The sequence below is a fragment of the Herpailurus yagouaroundi genome, unplaced genomic scaffold (assembly GCF_014898765.1).
Source record: "Herpailurus yagouaroundi ecotype Mexico unplaced genomic scaffold, PumYag 163, whole genome shotgun sequence".
Classification (NCBI taxonomy): Eukaryota; Metazoa; Chordata; class Mammalia; order Carnivora; family Felidae; genus Herpailurus; species Herpailurus yagouaroundi.
The window spans coordinates 63,506,340-63,521,353 of NW_024412404.1; the positions used below are offsets into that span (position 1 = coordinate 63,506,340).

Here is a 15,014-nt window from a genome sequence, read left to right on the forward strand (position 1 = left end):
GGCGCACACCCCTTTGCCCCGAGTCTGCTCCCGCCTGCTCAGGGAAACCCACTCCTGTTACTGGTAAAGACAGCTTGAAAATGAACAAGGATCCAACTTTTTAAAAAGGAGCCGCCCCCAGAATGCTCAGTCAGCATTTGCCAACGCTTGCTTCGCGGTCGAGGTAATGGTCACACGCACACAGGCTCGCACGAAGGACCCAAATGTCAACTGAGTTGGAGAAAGGGTCAGTTCAGCTGAATGGGCAGATTTCTTTTGCCTGAATTCTTGGCACCTTGAGTAGGCAAATGCGCGCCTTGCCTGCAGGAAGGAATGGGGAAGGCAGAACTGTTTGCAGGAGACTCTCTGAGGATTAGTGTGTCCCCAGAAACACAGCGGGGGGGGGGGGGGGGGGGGGCAGGAGACATCCAAATATAGGCAGGTGTCCTTCTGCTCCCACCTCTGTCTCACAGACTGGAATCATCCCTCCATGGTCCCCCGCCCGGAGACTCCCGCCTAGAGCTCAGAACCAAGCCACAGAGGTTCTTGGAGCCCTCCTGGGCCCCCGCGTGGGTCAGCAGGTGCTCTGCCCGGGCTCCAGCCGCACACGCAGGCGTATGCTGCCCTCTAGTGGTGTCGCATTGAAATGGCCGCGCTGATGCTGATGCGGAGTCTGGGCTGCGTGTCCCCTAAGGACGGCGTCCCTGCTGTCTCAGAAGAGATGCCCCGGTTTTATAAGAAATACTCTTTAATATCTCCGTAATGACGTCCATAGAGAATATCACCTGCTCATGCTCCAAATTTCAAAAAGGTAAGCATGATGCCTTTTTAACTCTAATATAAAGAGGGACTACAAGAACTGAAAGTAATTTTTCCCCCTTTTTTAAAAACGTCTTAATTTTAATTCCAGTTAGTTAACCTACAGTGTTATATTAATTTCAGGTGTACAATATAGTGATTCAACACTTCCATACGTCACCGGGTGCTCATCAGGACAAGTGCACGCCTTAATCTGGAGATTAACTATTAACCTATTTAACCCATGCCCCAGCGGAATACAGTGTTATATTAGTTCCAGGTGTACAACATAATGATTCAGCAATTGTATTTATAGAAGATATTATAATGGGTATTTCATGGACTCAGCAGACACGCAATCTCCAAATTGCCCGCTAGGAGACAGTGTTGCTCCTATTGAGAAAGACTCCTCTAGAACAGGGGTCAGAGTAAATACTTAACAGATTTTCAGGCCAAAAGCTGTCTGACAAAACTATTCAACCCTGCGAGGTGCCCTACGGCAGCTACAGACAGTGCATAAAAGCACAGGCATGGCTGTGTTCCAATAAAGCTTTGTTGACAATAGCAGGTGCCTCGCTGGATTTGGCCCACAGAACGCAGTTTACTGACCCTTGGTCTGGGGCAGCCCCTTCGGTTTACAGGTAAGGAGACTGGGGCTGGGGAGTGCAGGGGGTGCAGAAAGTGGCCAAGGCTAGGAAATGAGATCCTGACCAAGTAACAGCAAACCCACCTACCCTGCCTGGCTCCTTCCCAAGTCCCCAGGCTGTCACTTCTCAGCTGTAGGTAGGGGGGATGGGGTAGAGGGGGAAGGACGAGGGATAGGAGGGTGCAAAGATAAGGTGCGTGTTCAACTCGAAAACCTCCAGTTCCCCTCCATCCCGCCTCAACACGCATTCACCCATTCATCCATCCACTCGTTCATTCTGGCCTTTGTTGACCCTATGCCTGCCCCACCCCACAGCCTTCCCGCTTGGTGTGGAGCCTCCCAAGGGCTCTGCCAGTTATCCCAGAAAGGCACCACAACAAGACAGCAAGCCATCCTGGCTTGCCTAACAAGCCACGCTGGGCAGCTCTGGGTCTCTCTTATTTGTGTCTATTGATCCCCAGGGTATCTGCTCCTTGTTTGTGTCCACAGGGTGGGCCTATGGCGGACATTCAGCACCAGGGCCAGAGGACAGAGCCTGATGGGGCCAGGCCCTCCAGTCTCAGCACCAGGGACCCCTGGACCTCTGGGATCTGCTTGCTACTGGGCCTGGATGTGAGACCAGTGCCTCCCAGACCTGCGGTTTGGGGCCAGTTTTGTTTCTTTTTTTCAGTTCATCATGGGCTGATAGTTCTGTAAAATACAGTAAATATGGAAGTGGGGAAATGGAGAGGAAGAGACGTGTAATGAACATTATTAGATTCAACGGTTATACGCTTGCTCTGCCGAATGGCTGTGAAGGCTGACAAACTCTCAGCCCCACTCCCCGCATCATGGTGGATGGAGGCAGCCTGCGCCCCCGAGGCTGACGTGAGCCTGGGTCAAGCCTGCCTCAGTGTTAGCTCCAGGGTCAGCCCAGCTGGTTCTGGGGGCCCCCTGGGGTCTGGGGCTTGCCACCTGGGGCTCAGGAGGCTCCCAGGAACCCAGGGCCTCGTGTCCGGGACAACACTTCATGCTGCGGCCATCCTCGACATCATAGTTGCTGGCTCTGCGCTTCCCCTGCTGTGAAGTGTGTCCTCAGGAGTGGCCGTGAGACATCACTAAGCTCCCAGCCCGGGGTCACAGGGACGTTGGCCCTGCTGGAGCTCCCAGGACATATTACATGAGCACTACTAGGGTGAGCAGGGACCCAGGCTCAGGGTGGAGGAGACTCCTGCCAGATGGAGGCTCATCAAGGACAGGGACCTCATCATGGGGGCCAGGAGGCCCGAAGGTCCCAGCTTCCTGGCTCTTCACACCCTCCTGGTCTCAGGGGCCTGGACAAACCCTGGGGCCCATTTCCTGGGAAGAGAGGGGGCTTCAGGGGACCAGGAAGCATGGAGATGGGTCCTGCAGGGGCTGGGACTGGCTGATGTAGGGAGGCTCCTTGGGGTCACGGGGTGGGCTCCTTCCACGAGCCTCGGAGCCTCCTAAAAATAATAACCGGTGTCCACAGGCCTGGGGGTACTTGTCTGGACCCTAGATTTAGATGCTGTGATAAGTCTGGAGGCTGAGGGGTCCCAGCTCTGTGTCCTATCACTGACAGAGCCTCTCAGAGAGAGAGAGAGAGAGAGAGAGAGAGCGCACACAAGGGTCTGTGGTAGCAGAATCCTAAGAGCACGTCTCTGTGGCTCTCTGAGGATCCCGGGGTGAAGCCAGGCTAGGTTCATGCAGACTGGGAGTATCCCAGGGTTCAGAGCTGGGGGCAACCTAGAATAGCAAAGGGAGGCCAGACCGAGGTCCAGGACCCCGTGCTCAACAAAGAGAAGGGAGGGTCCTTCTATGACCCTTCCAGCTGCTGGTGGCCCTTGGCTGTGGCCACATCACTCCAGTCCCTGTCTTGTTTGCACATGGCTCCCTTCTCCCTGTATGTCTGTGTTTTCATGGCAAGTCTCCTCTGTGTGTGCCTGTGTCCAGATTTCTCTCTGCTTATAAGGACACCAGTCATGTTGGGTTAAAGGCCCACCCTGCTGCAGTCTGACCTCATCTTAACCGATGACACCTGCAATGACCCTATTTCCAAATAAGACCACATTCACAGGTACCCGGGTTAGGACTTCAGCATATCTTTCTTGGGGTCACAATTCAACCTGTAACAGGGAGGGTCTCACCTAGATCACCCTCGTTGAAGTGTGGCTGGGTTCTATGGCCACTACATCATCCACTAAACCCTGTGGCCTGAGATGTACCAGTTAATTTGTGTGTCTGTTCCTGGATATAAAAAACATCTAAAAAAAACAAAAAAAAACCCTGCTATTTTTCACTATTATGGGCCAACTTTCAGTAAGAAACAACTCAGCATCAGTTAATAAATAATTTGACGCTGAAGGCAAGGGCCAGATGTTGTTCATCTTTGTGTGTCCCAACACTTCGCAGACGATGGGACCCCAGAAAAGCCAGTGGGCCCAGCGGCTCATCCCTGAGCCTCACTGGCTGGTTTCTCAAAGCAAGCAGCGGGAGGAGGGCATCTGGGGTTGGAGGGATCTGAGGCTCCCTGTGGCTAGCCTTCCGGAAGAGGTTATCCGTTGACTTGTCCCTATTTTTTGGCAACTCTTTCATGGTTCAGCGAAGGTCCATTTTCTACCGTGATGCAGTGTCTGAAATTCAGAGCACCTCAGCTCCTCTCTGCTTGTCATCCTTTGCCAACAAAAGTAGTAACATTCTCAAGGCTTGTTGGGAGGTTGGTGACATTTGCAGGCCTGGGACGGGAGAATTAGTCGAGTTGTGCTTCAGAAATCTAGTCTGCTCGAGCTGTTCAGACTCGCCATTTTTCACCTGTTAGACAAGGACTTCTAAAATCACCTTGGGAATATACACACGCTTCCTGGGAAATACCAGAGGCGTTCTGAGATCTCTGCATGGATCGTACTCGCTATTGATGTTACTTGTAACATTCTTTTCATGGAAACAGATCAGTGGGATCACTTATGAGGCTTTCCCAAAGAAGCTTGCTGGGAAAAATAGGGAATGAGAAAGTGGGTTTGTAACCCAGAGAGGGAACCATAGCATCTGGCCCGGGTCAGCCTGGTTTTTTGACCTTGGGTAGCTCAATTTTGACCTTTTTGACCTCAGTTTGCTCATCTGTCGGGCGGAGGTAGCAACGGCGTGGTCTCCGAACTTTCAGGGTGGTTCAATGAGAAATGGAAGAAAAGGGGACGGGGCCACATGGAACAGAATCAAAAGCAGACTGGAAGGGAAATCCGTGCTCACGGTGGCCTCAGGGACACAGGAAGGGGGGGCTGGGATAGAAAGGGGACCTCCACATGTTTAGCAATGTTTTGTTTTATGTGAAAAATACTAGAAAACAATATTCTAATTCTATTTCTAACAATATTAGAAAACAATATGGAGATATATTGCGCATACTATACAATTCACCCACGAACGTGTCCAATTCAGTGGTTTTTAGTGTTTTCCCTGAGATGTGTAACCCTCACTACAGTTAATTCTAGAACATTTTCATCACCTCAGAAAGTGCGTTTGGCGACCACTCCCGATTCTCCTGCACCCCTTCCCCGCTCTGAGCAAACACTTTGTGTTTTTCCTGATTTCCCGATTCAGGACATCCCATATGAATGGTATTACACGGTATGTGGGCTTTGGGGTCTGACTTCTCTCACTGAGACTCACGATTTTAAGATGCGTCCACATTACAGCAGGTGTCAGTACTTAATTCTTTGCTTTTTAAGTCTATTTATTTATTTTGAGAGACAGAGAGAGAGAGAGAACACGCAGGGGAGGGGGAGAGAGAGAGAGGAAGAGAGAATCGTGAGCGGGCTCTGTGCTGATAGCTCTGCCCAACACGGGGCTCGAACTCACGAACCGTGAGATCATGACCTGAGCAGAAATCAAGAGTTGGACGCTTAACCCCCCCCACGCTGAGCCACCCAGGTGCCCCTGTGGACTCTTTTTTATGGACTGCTAACATTCCATTATACAGATGAGATGTATGTTTTGTTTATATGCTCGTCAGTTGATGGATATTTATATGCTTTCCACTTTTTGGCCGTTATGAGTAATGCTGCCATGGACATTCACGTACAGGTTTTCAGTCCTCTTGGAGATAGATACGTATATATACGCTTGTGTATATATATATATACATATATATGTATATATATATGTATATATATATATACATATACGCGTATATATATGTATCTATATATCAGCGCTAGAACGGCTGGGTTGCGTGTAACTATTTCATTGTTCGAACAACTGCCAGACTGTTTTTTCAAAGCGGCTGCACCATTTCACGCTCCCGCCAGCACCGCGTGAGGGCTCTGATGGCTCACGTCCTCAGCAACACTCCCTAGTGTCTGATCCCTTGGATTCCAGCCGAGCTAGAGGGGATGAGGGGGTCTCCCAACGCGGTTTTGGTTTGTATTTCCCTGACGAGTAACCAGGGAGCAAAGACTTGTAACATTTTAAGTTCTGAGTGGTTAGAGCAGGCACACCCCGCACACTATTCCCTTTGTTTTCTGTGCGTTCATACTGAAACTGTGTTGCTTAGGGGGACACCAGGGGGGCTCAGGCGGTTGAGTGTCCGACTCTTGAGTCTGAGCTCCCTGTTGGGCTGACAGTGTGGGTCCTGCTTGGGATTCTCCCTCTCTTTCTCTCTCTCTCTCTGCCCCTTCCCTGCTCTTGCTCTCACTCTAAATAAACAAAAAAATGAATGAATGCATAAAGGGTCGCTTACTAGCTTGCTTACCAAAGGCTCTATGCGCAGCCTGCCCTTAGAAAAGGGCGATGGTGCATTACCCGTGGAGGAGCTGGGGTCCGAGCAGGCTGCCCCCCACACTTGCCCCAGCAGATCTTCAATTCCTCACCGAGGAAGGCCAGCGCAGCTCTCCCTGGGGTCTCCAGCCCTGAGAGCCCCCCGAGCGGCTGTCCTCCCGAGACAGAAGGTCATTCCCTCAGTTCCTGTAGCAAGACTTCCCCCGGAAGTTCACCAGGACGTCATCAAACATAAGGACGCTTAGTGAGGCTTTTGTGATGCCCAACGGCACCTGCCAGCTGCATCTCTGCCCTGCCCCCACGGGCCCCGCGGCCTGCCCCAAGCCACGGGCATGTAGGGAAGGACGATCCTTTGGCGGCCGGGGCTTCGGCAATCAGGAGCCAGCACTATGGTCCTCCCGCCCTCCTCAGGCGGCCCCCGCTTGGGCCCCCCAGAGCCCCGGCCCCACCTGGCCCTGTGTCCCGCCCTCCGTCTTGCCCTGCTTCCTTCCGACACAGACCCATCTGCAAATGAGTCAACTGGAGGCTCGCTGATTCACACGAGGAGCTGCTGTGGTTTCTCGTGATCATGTACGGTAGTAACAACAGTCCTGCCACGTCATGTGCCGGCCACGGGCCAGGCCTCCCCGTGGACCATCTCACGTCACCTTGTCTGACGCATAATGTGCCGAGGAGGCCTGCCGTTGCAACCTCTTCACAGACGACAAAAGGGAGCCACCGTGGCGGAACACCAAGGGCATCCCTCTGGGACCTCCCAGGGCTCTCGGGGGCAGAGCCAGGGGTCACAGTCAGAGCTGCAGAACCCCAAATTCCGGGCGATCAACACCCACCTCACTGTTTGCTGTATGTCGGTGCCAAAGCTGGCATAACGCCTTTTTGAAAATGTCTTGTTTCTCTTTATTTGTTTGTTCCAAACAACACTCTTGGCCCCGCGGTCCAGCTTCGACTGGAGAACTTTGACAAGGCCCATCACCTCCCTGCTGAGCCTCCCTGGAGGGGGTGGAGGGCAAGGCAGCCGCTGCACACAGACCCCCAAGAGTCTGCCCACTGCGGGGGCCTGCTCCAACTCACTCTGAGCGGGACGTCCGTGGGCGCTGGGGCTCCGTCTGTGGACGCCTGGGGAGGGGGCGCAGAGTGGAGGTGGTCCCTCGGGGCTCCTCCAGTCCTGGAGAGCCGCTGTGCCATCTCGGGTCGCCGGAGCGAATGCACATCAGGCGGGTCCTACGGGGAGAGCGTTGGCCATCACTTCCTCCCTGCACAGGAGGGGCATGTGGGAGTTGTGGGGCAGTCAAACACCAGCTGTCACGGCCACGGACAGGCCTGCTAAATCTGCCCCTCGAGCCTGGACTCCACCTCACCTTGAAGGGCAGGTGAGCATCATGTGGGGGTGAAGTCGGGCCAATTGTGAGCACCCCGAAGTGTAATTGGCACCCCTCCACCTGACGGTAGGTCTTGGGCAGGGAAGCAGGACTGCGTCTAGGAGCAGGTGTCCTCAGTGTCCCCAGGCTTTCATTCATTCACATCTGGGGTGGACAAGCTCTTCCCTGTAGAAAGTGCCTCCCTCTGCCACCACCGTTGGTATCGTGGTCCCTCAAAGGCTGTGGCTGTCTTTTCTCATGTCTAGCCGATGGTGACCCAGACATGTAGTCTCCTTTGAAGGTTCTTGCCAGATTTCTTTTCTTCGCGGGTTGGATCCCAGGCAGGCACGAGCCCTGTGCTCTGCCCTGTTCACATGCTCACAGCTCAGACAGGTGGTCTTTGCACACGTCTTATCCTTATCACTCTTCTCCTGACCTGGGCACCGACCGCCCTTCCTGAACCTGTGCTGAGTCGTCGGGGAGAGAGAACAGTACCCAGACGTGTTCTAAACGACCCAGGCGAGTCCGTGCCAGCCTCCAGACCCAGGAGATGTGCTGCTAGCCTTCCATCTACGCATCTCATCTTCTTCTTCCTTCTTTGCTAGAATCTGTCCGTCCCTGGAGGATACGCACCTGAGCTTAGCTCCCTGCCTCTTCCTTCCACCCTGCTCAAGGGTCACTGGCCGGTCCACTACTTTCCTGCCCCTGCAGCTACTACTTACTTTTCCACTGGTGCTTATGGAAAACAGTTACCTCTGAACCTGTCTTCTCCTCAAGTTCCCCATGGCTCCTTAGGTGAGCGGGTCCTGCCGTAGCCCACTAAGGCTGCTGCACCAAAGTGTCACAGACTCGGGGGCTGAAACAGCAGACACTTAGTCCTCACAGTTCTGGAGGCTGAAAGTCCAAGATCAGAGTGCCTGAAGCTTCGAAACCCAGCCTAGCTTCCTTAAAAACCTTCTCTGCAGTTCAAGGGGACAATGAAAACAATCCTTTCTTTGTCATCTTCGTTTTCCTGCATTTAAAGATAGAAATACAGAAAATTGTGGATTACCTCAGCCTAAAACTAAACTTACTGAAGCCAGAGGCTTCAGAGAACATTCCAGAGCAGATTTCCCTTAAGACCAAATGAAAATCTTGTGCTAGAGGGTCTTTGGGTGAACCTCCCAGAGGGAGCATCTGTTCCAACAGAAAATGACTTGTGATTTTATTTATTTTTTTTTAATTTTTTTTTTAATGTTTATTTATTTTTGAGACAGAGAGAGACAGAGCATGAACGGGGGAGGGTCAGAGAGAGAGGGAGACACAGAATCCGAAACAGGCTCCAGGCTCCGAGCTGTCAGCACAGAGCCTGACGCGGGGCTCGAACCCACGGACCGCGAGATCGTGACCTGAGCCGAAGTCGGCCGCTCCACCTACTGAGCCACCCAGGCGCCCCGATGACTTGTGATTTTAAAGCCTAAAATCAGGTTTCATGTGTGGAACACAGCTTTGCTTCTACATCACTAACTATGCTTCCCATGAATTCACGGCAAGTTCCTTAAGACAAAGGAAATATGATTGAGAATATTTTGCAAAACTATGAATTTTTGTAAAAACACAATGAAGCCCTCAAAGACAAAATTAATTCTAATTTACAGAGCAGGGCCTTGGGTGGTAAACACACAGAGATCGACAACGTCATGGAGGCAGACCCACCCACAGACTCGACGAACACCTGACCCACTGGAAATGTTGACTTCCCACTCCCTCGTTGAGGACTCGTGAAACGATGAGCTGATTTTCTCTAAGTCAGTGACCAACTATCCAAATCCTCGTTTCACGGACATATAAACTCTGAGTCATCAAACTAACTTGAGTTCTTGACTGCCCTGCATGGATCACCCTTTAGGGAAAGGGTCTTTGCCCAAAGGCCCAAAGATGCTTACCCGCTGGGAATTGGGACAGTAACAAACTAAACAGAAGGTTTTCTTAAAGATCCAGAGCCCTTTCAGCTCCTGGAAATCAATCCTACACGGAAACCTCATCAATGGAAAGACCCAAATCAGGTGTGTGGGCCTTCCTTAATATGTTTTGTCCAGCTCACTTATTCTCAACTGGCAGGGTTTTGACGGGAAATATAAAGGGTGATCCCAGATTCCTGGGGGTTCCTGAGACCCCCGCGTGAGGTCTGCGAGGTCAGGACCACTTTCATTACAACACTAAGATGTTATTTGCCATTTTGACTGAGCCAGTCGATGCTTGGGCTGATGGTGGGAAAGTAACATGGGTAAAATTGCTTACAACTTCGCGCGAACCAAGCTGTATGCGTCAAACAGCACTGGGTATCCTGTGGTCTTCACCACCACCGATTGGCAGCGGGGAAAAAAAAGGCCAGTTTTCGTTAGGACCACCTTTGATCGAAACAAAGACGCGCTTACAGCCTGTGCGCTGCGTGCTGAAGTGCGTGGTCGTCTCCGGGAACAGCACCGTGGGATTGGTTGAATTGTGAGCTTCTGCTGTCTTTTTCGTGAGCTCCATTTTCACTTGGAAGAAAGACAAACCAACTATGGTTATTCAGCATGGAGTATTTGGCAACATTTTCTCAAAAAGGAATAAAGTGAGTCTGTCACTTCGAGGAAAACAACTGACAGTATTTGTTGCCAATGATAAAATGTGAGCTTTCAAGTGAAGATTGGAATTTTGGAAAACTTGCAATATCTGCCATCCCGAGCTCCCCGGCTCCCCGATACGTGCCGCCTTTTCTGACGAGACCGGTGGCAGTATTCACGAAGGTGAATTTGCAATGTTTATAATGAATTTATCATCAACTTGGGGAAGATCCGCCCAATTCAGGGAACCAGCATTTTTTAAGCGACCAATATTTGATGTTCCAAAGCCACACATGGGTGAAAGGTCCCATCACAGCATAAGAGACTGATACAATGTTTTAATGTAACAGAGAACAATTCACTCACATAGTTTCCGATTTCACATCACAACTGACCTCTAAGCAATGACCCTTTGTCAAGTTTTGGTGTAGTGTCATAGGAGAATATCTATGGTTTTCTAAAAAGACCATTAAAGCACTCCTCTCTTGGGGTGCCTGGGTGGCTCAGTTGGTTAAGCGTCAGACTTCTGCTCAGGTCATGATCTCGTGGTTCATGGGTTCGAGCTGTGCTGACAGCTCAGAGCCTGGAGCCTGCTTCGGATTCCGTGTCTCCTTCTCTCTCTGCCCCTCCCCTGCTCATGTTCTATCTCTCTCTCAAAAATAAACAAACATTAAAAAAATTATAAAAAAAATGCTCCTCCCTTTTCTGACTATATCTCTATGGGTGGTTGGATTTAAAACAACTTATCATGGGATACCTGGGTGGCTCAGTTGGTTAAGTGTCCGACTTCAGCTCAGGTCATGATCTCGCGGTTTGTAGGTCTGAGCTCCATGCCGGGCTCTGTGCTGACAGCTCAGAGCCTGGAGCCTGCTTCTGATTCTGTGTCTCCCTCTCTCTCTGCCCCTTCCTCCCACTCATGCTCCGTCTTTTTCTCTCTCAAAAATAAATAAACTATAAAAAAAAATTTTAAGCAACTTATCATGACAGATGGAAGACAGAGCAGACACGAGAATCCAGCTGTCTTCCTTTAAGCCAAATATTGATGAGATTCATACTTTTTGGTTTAAAATTTTTCATATTTTTCATTAAAATGTTTTATTAGCATGTAATATGTTTAGTTATCTTTAAATAAGTAAATACATTTTATTGTGAATACTCATAATTTTACTTTCTAATGTGGTACCTAGTGGCAGAATCAGCCCAAATGAACAAAAATTTTTCAGGGTCTTTAATCATTAGAGACACCACATGGTGCCACACGGTCCTGAGACTAATAGACCTGAGGCCTCCTGATTTGTGGCCGTGGTGCCACTTCAATGCCATCAACCTCTACACTGTTCTCAAAGGGTGATGAATCATCTATCCCGCTATCAAAATCCTTTACAAGTCTTGATTTGATTGAACGAGTCCATAATGGACACATCTTCATGAAGGTGTTAAGCTAGACAATTTACATTGGGTGATACTGAAGTCAGCAATTTATCAGTCGATGTGGCATTAGTTGACAAGGGTCGAGAATAGCTATGAAAGTCTTGCCAAGGAGCTGCATTTAGCGCACGACATGAGACGTCCGGGTTGGGATCCTCAGTAAAAAGCCGTGCAGCTCCCACGGGGATAACCCTGGAATTGCCTCAACAGCACATGTACCACTGGCTCTTTGTCACCTAAGTATAAGTGAAAACTGAAGGAAGGGTCTGGAAAATAGGCTGTTTTAGCTTAACCCCCCCACCCCCCATTCTGGAGCATGAAATGAACTTTTGACATCCTATCCATTGTCATCATTCATCCATTTGCTTTTGTTAAGCGAAAGCTGAGGGAAATGTTTCAACAACACTGTGCCGCAAAGTAAGATCCCCACAGAGTAAGCTCGTTATATCCCTTGTGGAATAAAAGCATGGAGATGAAATTTTATAGGAACATTCCCTGGAACACACTTATTCCATGTGTCCTCCATACTTGAAAATTTGACCCGATCACATTTGGTGTTTACGTAAATGCTTCTTCAAGAAATCAACTCCGCGAAATTAAGAAGGAAAAGGAAAGAATTTAGAGGTTCCTAAATCTTCTCCTACCCTTTTATTTTTATGTTTCAGGTGAGGAAGCAGAGACAAGGAAGCTGTGCCTTAGCTGACTATATTTGAGCTTCCTTTACTCCAACATGTGACCGGTGGGTCGCGTTAGATCCCCTCCAAGGTCTGTTGCTATCCTTGCTTAGGGTCACAGGGTTTAGAGAGGAGCTAAAGCCGTGTCTTTCTCAAGGAAGCCTTCAGGTTCTCCTTCGGGATGCTCCCACAGAACCCAGAGGACTGCTTCAAAAACCGCCTTGTCTTCCGCTTGCCTACCTGTCTAGCTGCACGGGAAGCTGCATGTCTGGGACACATTGTTGCGTTCTGTGCTCCTGCTTTCTGTGGTAAGTAGACGAAGCACTCAATAGACATTCGTGCACTTTGTATTCACTGAGGCTGAAGTCTGTTAACTCATAAGCCGGTGCTTTCTGCCCTACCTTTGATGGAGGACTTAATCCCCACTCACCATTGTGATAGGGCCATCAAGAGGTTAGTCTTATCTTAAGTACATAAAGATAACACACGGTGTGTGAAAATAGTTACGTTCTTAATCAAAAGGTGAACGATTACCCAAGTAGACACTTTGAGAATCCAGCAAACTCAGTTAGTCCCAAATGCCACATGCCTGGGGGGCGCCCATGGAGGCCAAGGTCTAACGCTTGGATTTGCCCTTGAGACCTCTTCCAAACCTTTAAAAAACACGCGTGGTGTTACCGTAAGATTATCGGTCCCACTCTGTGCCTCTCCGGAGACCTGGGCTGATGGTCTGCGATGGAAGGTCTGCTCAGCCTCTCCCTTGTGTGGTATGGCAGACAGGCTATCTAACCAATCTAAGCCTCAGTCACTTGCCTAAAAAGTGGGATTAATCATACACCAACCCAGACTTTTGCCACAAGGATCCAGTGAAGCATCCTGCAGAGCATTTAGGGGATGGCACACTGAGTGACAGTAATGGTAGCCGTGGCCACTGCTCTTGGCAAAGCCACGAGGACCACAACCCAGCCACCACTGTGGTGCCAGGAACCAGAAAAGCAGAAACTCCTCCTTCTGGAAAATTGATTTATGAGCTGAACATTTTGTGGAAGTAGGGTGCTTCAACGTAATCAGATGAGCAGAGCATCTCTAAAGGGTCCCGGTTAAACATGAGAAGTCTAACCCTTGGGGGCACCTGGGTGCCTCAGTCAATTAAACATCCAACTTCGGCTCAGGTCATGATCTCATGGTCCGTGGGTTCGAGCCCCACATCCGGCTCTATGCTGACAGCTCAGGGCCTGGAGCCTGCTTCGGATTCTGTGTCTCCCTCTCTCTCTGCCCCTCCCTGCTCTCTCTCTCTCTCTCTCTCTCTCTCTCAAAATAAATGAACATTAAAAAAAAAGCCTAACCCTCTTGGTCAGGAGTGAGGTGGGAATTGGGAGGAGTGTTCATTTGCAAAGTAGTTTGTTCAAAACAAATAGTCCTAAAACACAATGGGCTTCTGTCTCAATTTCTCTTTTTTTTACTAAACAACTTCACATTTTGCAAATAACACTTTGATGGCCTGAAGTCTGACCCAAACGCAAACGCATGGTGGAAGGAACTGGGTGCTCGTCTGAAACTCCAGTGGTCTCTGGGCAGAGTGAGGACACAAGGCGGGAGGAACAGGAGGGACAGGAACAATCCTCAGCATCCTTTGGGGCCGGCCCTCTCGGGCAGGCAGGTAACGCGTCAGATGTCACTCATACCTCAGTTCCTGCAGCCTTGGTAAGCCAGTGACCCGGGTCACCATGAGTAACCCGGCCTTCTTTCTATTTTAAGGAGCACAAAGTCCCTTGGTCACAGGATGTGCCACCTTCTCTGGGCGTGTGTGGGCAGGTCCTGTCACCGAGACCCCACCCTCTCCAGCTCAGGTCAGCACCCAGCCGGGCTGAAGGTTTTCTGTGAAACAAACTGGGTGCCTTTGCTTGAGCAAGCCACTCCTGTTTGTTCTGAGTGAATGAGACCCACCGTGAGCCTCACACGTGCCGTGAAAGGTGACAGGCACACCCAGAAGGCCACACTTTCTGTGGACACCACGCTCCTTTCGAACTTTTGTCTCTGTGCCCCCAAGCCCCAGGCCTGTGCCAGCCGCCTGATCAAACACGTTTATGGAACTGAGTCAGAAACAGGTAAAAAAAAAGAGTGTCTGAGCGCTGCTTTGACTTCTCCTTTGCACTTGCTGGCTTTGGATGCTTGGTCAAGTTCATTAACCTCCTGGGTCTCAGGTGCCTGTTCCTTGCTCATTTACAAAGCAAAAGGATTGAGGTGGCCCACAGTAGCTCATGATCTCGCCTTTAGTCTTTATTATAGTTTTTACACACCGCGGGTTTCTGCGAAGGAGGAGGATGGCCGCCAGGAGCCTTTTGCACACCTTGTCAGGGCTCCTCCCACAACCCTGAGAGCAGATCCTGGGTGCCGATCGTCATCCCATTTCACAGATGATTGGAATGAGGCTCCCTGAGATTAAGTAACTTCTCCAGCCCCAGGCAGCCTGATGCCCAAACCTCCCTGCTCAATCCTACACTGATGGTCATCTCCGCTATTTGTATTTTAGTTTTTAGTCACGAGGAAACAGAAGCTCAGGAGGGGGTGTCGCTGGGTCAGCTACGAGATGCCAGAGCAGTTGAGACACGGGGCCTCCGACTGTGTCTCCTCGCCCTGGGTGCTGGGGGTTTGGGGGTGAGGACGGGGAAGAGGGCTGCCATGGAGGGACCCGCCTTTCACGCCGACTGAAGGACTCGCCTGCCCATGGCCCCTGGGGGTTCTGAGTTCCGGGGTCAGAAGAGCACCC

General features: G+C 50.5%; 1 long non-coding RNA gene across 1 annotated transcript; it reads left to right on the forward strand.

Moving 5' to 3' along the window:
* The first annotated feature begins 1,271 nt into the window (after positions 1-1,271).
* LOC121037573 (uncharacterized) lies at positions 1,272-3,787 on the forward strand. Its single transcript, XR_005793849.1, has 2 exons — positions 1,272-1,418; positions 1,913-3,787. It is a non-coding gene; the product is annotated as an uncharacterized LOC121037573 (long non-coding RNA).
* The last annotated feature ends 11,227 nt before the right edge of the window (positions 3,788-15,014 follow it).